Raw genomic sequence first — 9690 nt, 5'->3', positions numbered from 1 at the left:
ATGTATCAAGACAGATGTCTGCAATACAATGTTGTCGGCTGAAAACCTCATTGCTTTTAACTGAATTCCTTGGGGTATATCTGTACTGCTTACGGCTTCTTCTGATCCGGTGTGGGTCGAGGAGTAATTTCCATAAGGGGGTAACACCGAGGATTCAAAACAAAGAAGCACGAGAAAGCGATTTATTGCAACAAAGCACACAACAAACAAGCTACAAAGCCGATCCACGCAGGCACACACAAGCATGATACTACAGCAGATGCACAAGTACTACACAAAGGACTACACCCTATGCTTGAGCAAACGCTCGCGCACTGACGAGGAAGCTAAGGGAGTAGCGAGTGGAACTGCTGACTGTGAAACTCCGGATGGATGAGGCGGAATATTTGGAGAAGCTGGCGGAGACTAAGGTAAAGCGACAACAAGCAATCTCCTGGCTTGAATGGCGTCTCGGACTAACTCAGAAATAAGAAGACACTCAGCCGTCATGTAATGAGACATGGCGAGGATAGCCGGGTCATCTTGAGGGTTGATAGAGGGAAATTGGATCCGCCTAGGATTCTCGACGATGGTGGGATAATATTGATAAGCACGGTTCTCTTGCACCATGCTCTCTTGATGATGAAGATAGGTGATTCTAGCCATTGCTGCAAGCTGAACGGAACGTTCGGGAGAAGCGCTGTAACCACCGTGGAAACTGTAGGTGCACTTACCGACTGGAATCGGGGCTAATAGATGAACATGAGCAACATAATCCTGAATTCTTCCCCTGGCAGAACACTGGAATACTTGATACTGGGGTGGATCTCCGAGGGGAAAAATACTGCGGCACATATTACCAAGGAGGGTGGCAAAGCTGAGAGGTGCACGAGTGGGACTGAACTCAATGGGAACAACACCGGGAGCTCTGGGGATGGCACTGAACCCATGGAAGTTGACCGCCATCTATGCATGAAACATGGGTTAGGGGTAACCGAAATAAGACTATATGCAGCAAACAAATGCAACAACCAAATGCAGCAAGCAAGGGTAACAATCAGACCCTATACTACCATTTTCTAACGTTCCAGTGGACTAGGACGCTCTACAGCCAGACCTACTCTAATACCAAGCCTGTGGCACCCCGGCTCAGAGAAACCGGATCGCCCCATATTCCAGCCCAGAGATCGACGTGAAGTCTTCTGGAATACGGCACTGCCTAGCATAGAACAAACCAGCTCTCTATTACAATGCGAATATCCATACAAGGTTCCCGATATTACAATGAATAACATCAGCACAGCGACACTACACCAGCCACAGTTGCTCTATGCAAGCAGCATAACAACTCGAGGCAGCGGAACGACTACTAGCAGCGGAAGAGCGAACATCGATGATGGACTCCAATCCGCAGGGACTCTGTCTGGAATGTTTATCCTAGCTCGCGAACACAAGAACCACACCAAACAAGCAAGCAATCCAGGCATGACCTATAAACTGGCATGACATGCCAGGTTAGTACATTGAATGTACTTGCAAGCTCACAATAACCAAAAGAAGCCAAGACAAACAACATCATGATATTAGCAGGTTAAATCAATCATGAGCATGATACTAACAGAACAACATGGCATGCACAACTGAACATGATACAACTTTAGCATGGCAAGAACATATGAACATGATGATACTACATGCAACATGATGACATTATTATGCACCAACTTACTCTGTTTGGGTTACCTCGTAACCAACACGGACATCACACGATCATCTCAGGACCCAATCAAGCTTGGTATTAACAATACCGTAGTAATCATTCCATGACCACAAGGAGCTTGATCTTCACCCTTGACTCTTGCATAACACCACAAATATCCATCAACTCGGTATCCTCGATACCACGGTGATCATCTCATGATCACAACCAATCTCTTTCTCATCATCGAACTAGGGTTGTTATTAAGCACACTATTATTATTACTGTTGACCCATAGTGTGACCGACACGAACTGGGCCCTTATCTACGGGCGTGGCTATCGATAGATTTAATACACATTCTGTAGAGGTTAGTACACTGTACCCACACCACGGAACCCATGGCCTCGCACTCCCATTCGGGTGGACCAACGGCGTTCCGACAAAACTGTCCTACTGCCATGACACTCTCTCGGCCACTCCGACCAACACCCCCTTGGGGTTCAGTCCTGGGTGGCCCCGTGCCTACCAAAGCCATCAACGGCCACCATCGTGGCAAATGGCCACTGTCGTGGCAAAACATAAACGGTGCCAAACGAGGACAAAAAGGCGCCTAACAACTACGGGCACACAAGGCTTATGTCCGCTTACCTGATCAGGGTAGCGCATGCCCATAACCTTCCCTCGCTGGAGGCACCGACGAGAGGCATGACAATAGACCCAATTAGGACCTTCCCATAAAGGCAAGTGTGGTTGCACTGGTCATCTTGATATGGTGGCACCATGACTCAGCCAACAGTTGTTCAAGTTCAATTAAGTCTGGTTAAACTTGAATGCAATAAGATGAGCCATATTAAAATAGCATGATGCAACTACAATGCATGAGCCCATCAACATAAGCAGGGAACTGCAAGATAATCATCGAGCATAACCATAATGAAACATTAACCAAATGAGCATGGTAAACTGACGAGGATAACATTAAACATGAGAATATCATGACCACTAGCATCATAAATAAATAACATGCAAGAACTCATCCAAAATACTACCAAGTAATCTTATACCCAACGGAATACATAGTAACATACATAGCTACGGCACCAGGTAATAGATCGTAAACATATATCAGAAAGAACACACTGCTACTACTATCAAGCATGACATATAACAATAATACCAGTAATAAGTGCAAGATAACAAGATGCAGAAGAGCATAGCATGAATGGGAACACATATGTATAAGCATCACCGAACAATGATAACAATCAAACATTTATTAAATATTCAAGTTGAAAACCATGTCTACTGCATGACTATCATGCAAGTGGTTGTTGTGGCTTGCCTAGGGGTGACGGAGACTCTGGGAAGATGTGCGGTGAAGCCGCAGAACGAAATGCCGGACGGTTCTCTCTTGGAGGGGGCTGATTTGAGGCAACGGCAAAATGATCATTTTCACTATGAGAACACCTATTGGAAATGTTACCAAAAGAGAGAGCTCGACGAGACGAAGTAGTGAGCGCTAGTTTCACCTCGATCAGAGTTACGGTTGCGGAGTTATGAAGGTTGGAAGAAGAAGGACCAATCAGTGAATACTTCTTCAGCAAACAGGTCCCTGAGTGGATAAGGTAGAGGCGCAAAATCAGAAATACGCTTCCTCAACTTGAAAACGCACTTTATATAACAGAAGGAGAAAATACGCTTTCGAGCAAATGAAAGCGTACTGAGAGAAATACACCTTCAGAGAACTAAAAGCGCACTCACCAGAAGGCGCTTCCACTTATCCACGTGGACTTGGGCCTTGGGCCACTTACAGGCGGGTCCCACGCGGTCAAGGGAGGGGCCAGCTGGGCATCGTCTTCCTCCTCGATGCTCCCTCGTGCGAGACAGAGGAGGCAGGGGAGGGGGCCAGCTGCCGGCCACGGGGCGGGCTGCTCCGGCGATCTCCCGCCCGGCTGAGGGCACCGATGAGACGGTAGGGCCGAGCCGCACCTGTTCAGAGGATGGGCCGGCGCCGGGGTGGATAGGAGAGGAGGGGAGGCCGCGGCGATGGAGGCGGACAAAGAGGCGGCGGTGGTGATGATCTCTGGTGATGCAGGGCGCTCCAGCGAGGGGTGATAGGGTGGGGCGACTCAGCGGAGCACGAGGAGGAAGGTGGTGAGGTCCGACAGGGAGGAGGAGCTCGGGACAACTCGAGGTGGAGTGGTGCAGAGAGACGGGCGGCGGCCTGACTTGCGGGGCAGCGGCCAGAGTGGACTCCGCGCGAGGGGCGAGGTGGTGGGGCAAACCGCGGGGATGAGGAGGCTCTGGTGGACAGCTCGGGAGGAGGTGAGGAATCCCGAGAAGGTCGGAACCGAGACGAACTCCGGCGAGGTCACGGTGGTCCGAGGAGGGAACGGCGATATTGGGCGATTCTCGTGACCAAATGAGGCGAGGGAGGGAGTAAGTGAGGAGCGGGGGACCTTGGGGTACTCTTATATACCCGCGGGGAGGGCTCTAGAGCTCACGGACAAGCTCCGGACCAAGCTTTAATGGTAGGCAGTGACTGGGCGCGGCACGGGCACGACTCTAGTGGGGCATTTATGGCGAACCATGATGAGGCAGCGACGCAGGAGATCACGTGGCAGCTACTATACATGAATGGAGGTCAAGACGAGGAGGGAGGAGACGAGCACAGTGGCCGGACCGAGCCAGAGCTTGCAAGGTGCGTGACGCCAGCATGATCACTACGCGCACTGGAGCAAATAGCTCGTTCTGACCGAGCCGACCATGTCCAGGGAATAGACCTTAGTGCACTTAGTCCAACTGAAGAAAGAATTGGGTCCAGGGGCAAAGAAGAGATTTGTGCCTAGCACCAAAGTAAATCAACAGGAAGGTGTTTGTAACTTGTTGTGGTTTACACGCGTGGAGTTAAAATCAGATATTTTGTATAGCTTGAAGAGGCAAGTTGAGCTGAAATTGGGCATGGCCCAATTATTCGAAGGTATGAGGATGCCAAAAAAGTTTCATGCCATTTGGATGAACCAAAATAGCAATTGCTTCACAATGCATCTCTCTGGATAGAATTTTGGAAAAATTGCACAGGGCAAATGGATTAATGGATTTAGCCAAAAATTTGTGGAGAGAGTTTCTATGGATAGGATAATGCCCTGGAAAATGTTCAACTTAAATGAAGCAATATAAATTATAGTTGCTTCACAACATGAAAATCTGACCAGAAACCAAGATTCGGAGCTGGGCTCACATAGATGAGTTAAATGAGCCCAAATTTGGTGGAGAGTCATGATTTGATAATATGAAGGATCTTGCAAAATTTTAACTCATTTGGATATGCCTAGCTTGTACTTCCTGCACAACCACTTCCCTTAGATAGGAACTTCGAAAAATTGCTCAGGAATATTTACTAAGAAAATTGAGTTGAATTTTGGCATGGGGCAATTATATGGACATGAAAAGATGTACAACAATTTGGAATCAATTAAGCAAAGATAAATAGCACTTCCTTCACAAGGTGCCATTTAAGGCAGAATAGGAAGTGAATTATTGGAGGATGATTTTTGAACATGGCAATGAAATGTTTTGCCATATTTGAGCAAGATATGACCCAAGCATATTATGATATTTATTTGGGATTTTTGGGAGTGACACAAATATAGGTTGCTTCACAACCTAGGGTTTAAAAGGTTATTCATTTAATAGAAAGAGGAATATTCCCAATAAAAAGAATACTGGGTTAGGTCAAAAGTAGAAATGAATTTGAGAATAACTCTGGAAAAGAATTAGAAGAGTTAGGTAAGATCCTGGGAAAGGGTCTATTGGTTAGGGCCCACTCAAAGATACACCGTTGAACGATTTTTAACAAGATAATGCACCGATTGAATTAAATGGCTTTAATGAGATAACAACCTCCAAATAGCTTGAACGGATTAAGAATGGAAACATGAATCTTCTTAAATATCTTCTACACCCCGGAGAAAAAATAGGGAAAGTTGAATAAACAAGAGAGTCTTGGATAAGAAATTGCAACATGGGAAAATATGTGAAGCAAAAGGAAGAGAGATGATCAACATCAAAGGTTGAATTATGTCCACCGGAGAAGAAAAGAGAACGAAGAATGATGCACTTATAGCTCCTGAGCATCTTCACGAGGAATAACCGGATAAGAGCATTGAAGGAAAAGAATGAAGAGGCTTCTCACAAATAAAAGGATACATGATTAAGAAATCTGGATCCTTGAAAAAAAGGGTGGGAGGGTGGATAACAAAGGTAACTTGGGACGGATGAAACAAAAACCGTTGCGAAGAACTAAGAAATGATCTAGCAAATATTGAAAGGATAGGATTAACTTGAAGAGAAGCACACCGGATGAGAAGAATTGACATGACAATCTCGATGACCAAGAAGGATTAGCACTCCCATAGAAATATGAGAACACCACTTAGGAAAAGGTATGGAATCATCACTTGACTTCGAAGCAACTCGAATACCACAACTCAAAACAAAACAATGGATTGGCTTGTGGAATAAGCCGAAACAAACGTATGATAGACCCCATATCGTATCATGTGTCTATTGGAAAGAATTCCTACGTGATACTTGTATTCCCACCTAAAAACTCCCGAAACTTTCTGGTTATGCACTCTGGTGTTGGGTATATAGGGAGGCACAAATATATCTCACAACTAACAAGCCCTACACTCCAACTGTATCCATCCGTGGACACATAACCAAGAAAACTCCGGAAATCGTGTACCTGAACCTTCGAAAAGCATCTGTTATACGAGCTGTGGCACTACTCCCGAACTCTCTCCCTAGTACTGGGTGGCGTCGAGGTTATCTCACCACTAACTGCATAAAAGAGATTCTCGATGTCGGCAAACTCAGGTATTCCAAAACTGCAACGATATAACTGCGATGACAACACGTCGGAGCTCAACTCCTGGGGACACTGCCACAACCCCTAAATGTCAGGAGGCAGCAAGAACAATGTTCTCGTCACAAGAATATCGGATCGATCCCAAGATACCCGCGTGATCCTATTTTTTAGTGAAAATGAGGAGAGGAAAGTCAAAACATGAACGTCAGGAGTCCTCACTAGAGCGACGAAGGGGATAAGGAGTAAAAAGAATCCTACTCTCTGATATATATAATCCTAAGACTCAAAACATTTTTGTTCTAGACTCAACAACGTCAGCGGTTTGATCAATCAAGAGGGCTCCTTAGGTCGGTAAGGCTCTGATACCAACTTGTAGCACCCAAGATGCGATTCTATCCCAATCATGTGATGAATTCATGATTGGGGCACAACCGCATTTCGAGCGCATAGCAAGGTGGATATCATTATAGCATACCATGTACTGAATAGATGAGAATACAAGATAAAGGCTTACACTCGCCATAAGCTACATCATGAATACAACAAATCATCAATACATAGCAATCATCATAGAGAAGAGCAGGATCTGACTACAGATGAGATCAAATGAAAAAGAAGAACGACGTCCACCCTACTAATCCCAGGCTCCCCGACCCAGAACCTAATACCTTAATCAAAGAAGAAGAAGAACTCCAAAAGCAATCAAGCATCACTCTCACGTCAGGTCATCGCATTACCTGTACGTGCAACTGTTGTTGTAGTAAACTGTGATCCATGAGGACTCAACAATCCCATTACCATGGGTATCAAGTCTAGCAAAGCTTAATGGGTATGGAAAGGATAAGTGGTGAGGTTGCAACAAGCCGCTAAGCATTGTATGGTGGCTAACTTACGATTACAAGAGTAAGATGAGAAACTATGCAACAGTCGCGATCTAGTAATGATCAAAAAGTGATCCTGAACTACTTACGTTCAAACATAACCCGACCGTGTTATCCTCTCGAACTTCCCCGAAAGGAGACAATCATGGTTACACACGCGGTTGGTGTATTTAAATTGAGTTTACTTCAAGTTCACTACAACCAGATATTAACAAATTCCCATCTGCCACATAACCGTGGGCACGACTCTCGAAAGTTTAAACCCTGTAGGGGTGTCCCAACTTACCCATGACAAGCTCACGATCCGCGGAGACAATCCTCCATCGCGGGACCCTCCAATCAGGCTCAAAATCCCGATGCACGAGATATTCCGACAATGGTAAAACTAGTCCAACAAGACCTCCCAGTGCACCGACCTAGCCTGATAGGAGTTGCGCGGTCTCGTTCTCATGGTACACCGGATGGGTCAGCCTATAGGTATATACCAAATACCTCAAGTTTCCCCGAGGCGGCCCCGCAGTCTGCCCGGTTTGGACCAACTATCATGAGGAGCACTGGCCTAGTTTGATTAAGTCCACGGGGGTCGGCAAGTCCCTATGCAAGTTTTAGTTGTTATTAGGCAAATGGTAAAACCAATGTTGGGCCTTGCTGGAAGAGTTTTATTCAAAGCATACTGTCAAGAGGGGCACATAAACCCTCACCGTGTCAGGGACACAAAATCAAGGAACATAACACTGGTATGACGGAAACTAGGGCGACAAGAGTGGAACAAAACACCAGTCAAAAGGCCGAGCCTTCTACCCTTTACCAAGTATATAGATGCATTAATTAAATAAAAGATATTGTGATATCCCAAGATATCCATGATATCCATGTCCCAACATGGAACAACCTGCAACTAGCAACGCTATAAGAGGGGCTGAGCAAAGCGGTAACATAGCCAAACAACGGTTTGGTAGGAAGGGTGAAAAGGTTAGAGGCTATCATGGCAATTTGGGAGGCTTGATAAACAAGTGGTAGGTAGCGCGACATAGTGCTAGCATCGAGACAACTATCATAGCAAAGATAGTAGTGAGATCCAAGGTGATAGTCATCTTGCCTGAAATCCCGCTAGGAAGAAGATCGAATCCATGAAGAAGACGAACCAACGTAGTCGAACGGATCCTCACAATCGCAATGATACCGAGAACTATCGAGAAGTAGCACAACTGGAAAGAGGCAAACAACATTGTAAACAACCATCACATAAACATGACATGATGCAAAATCAAGTATGATGCATGTCCGGTTTAATGAGGCATGGCATGGCAAAGTGCAACAAACAATGCTACAAATTAAGTGGTGCTCAATATGCAACGAGTTGCATATTTATGAAACACCACATTCGAGTTATTTAGTTTGCTCTTGTTTAGGTACACATCAATATTAAATGTTGATTAACATGACAAGAGGTTAAGAATAACAAAACTATACTATCTAAGCAATTTAAATGGGGCCGGATATAACAAACAACAAATCCGGAAAATCCCCATGTGCAAATTTTGGTTATGGTACTCTTCTGCCCTATACACAATTTTAGAATTGTTAAACATGCAGAATAAGTGCACCATGTTAATCTATGCATTTTCCCACCTTAAATACATATAAAGATTATTATATTTGGAGCTACGGTTATTTAGATATGAAATAAACCATTTTAGCATGTCATTATGCAAACAAAATGCAAACAACAATTTAAACATTTTTAACATGGATGAAAGTTGCATATTATGAAACTAGATGAAATTCTACACATTTTACATATAGAACATGTTCCATTTGGATGCATGAATAATTACTTTATTAGCAATTTTATATGGATATCTAGTAACAACAAGATCTTTGAACATATCAATCCCTCTTTTCAGGGTTGGAAACACATCTATTTGGAAGAGCTCAAGTTATTGAAATTCAGGATGAAGAATAAGTTACTGCCACAATTTTCAGCTTGGTTAGAGTCCATCTTGTAATTATAGGGGTAGTATAGATTTTTTTGATAGTTTCTCTCTCTGTTTTATTCTTCTTTTTTAGTTCTTCTTTTTCTCTCTTCTTTCTCTTCTTTCTCTTCTTTCTTTCTTTCACTTTTCTGGGCTTACCTCAAGCCCTTAAGACATTGTGTTCTTTCCCTTTTTTATTTAATAAAAGTTGCAGTGGGGGTTTTACCCTACTGTTTATAGTAAAAAAATGTAAATATGTAGTGCACTGGTTAATTAGCAA

This window comes from Triticum dicoccoides, chromosome 5A (genome assembly GCF_002162155.2).
Source record: "Triticum dicoccoides isolate Atlit2015 ecotype Zavitan chromosome 5A, WEW_v2.0, whole genome shotgun sequence".
Taxonomy (NCBI): Eukaryota; Viridiplantae; Streptophyta; class Magnoliopsida; order Poales; family Poaceae; genus Triticum; species Triticum dicoccoides.
The sequence above is the reverse complement of the archived record's forward strand: the minus strand, read 5'-3'. Positions refer to the sequence as shown.